Here is a 485-nt window from a genome sequence, read left to right as displayed (position 1 = left end):
GCTCTGTGTGGAAGAGGTTGAAGGTCTGCTGGAGCATCTCCTGGAGGACAGACATGGCCTGGGCCTCTGGGAACTGGCTGCCATCCAGCTGCTCCTGGGGGAATTTGAAGTCTGTCCTGTGCTTCAGACAGGAAAGAGGAGAGATTGTCTCCATTTGGTGCAGAACTCTGAGGGTCTCCTGCTTTCTCAAGTCAAGGCTCGCAGGCAGGTCGCAGCTCATGGAGGAGACGGGGCTGGAGGAGATCACCACCAGTGCCATCAGGGAAGACACTGAGAAAGCCATTGGTAAGTGCCAAGACGCAGCTCTTCTGGTTGAGACGGGAGATTGAGAGCTTTTGTCTAGCTTCTCTGAGGATCTTCTGTCCAGGTGCCTCTTAAATAGTCAGCCCAAGAGTATTCATTTCTAAATTTTCCCCAGGTCTTTGTACTTCCCCATTTTGGACTTTCCTTTCTCTTCGAGAACCTGGAAAGTTGTCATTACTTTC

This window comes from Equus quagga, chromosome 6 (assembly GCF_021613505.1).
Source record: "Equus quagga isolate Etosha38 chromosome 6, UCLA_HA_Equagga_1.0, whole genome shotgun sequence".
NCBI classification, from domain to species: Eukaryota; Metazoa; Chordata; class Mammalia; order Perissodactyla; family Equidae; genus Equus; species Equus quagga.
Note: the sequence above shows the minus strand (reverse complement) of the source record.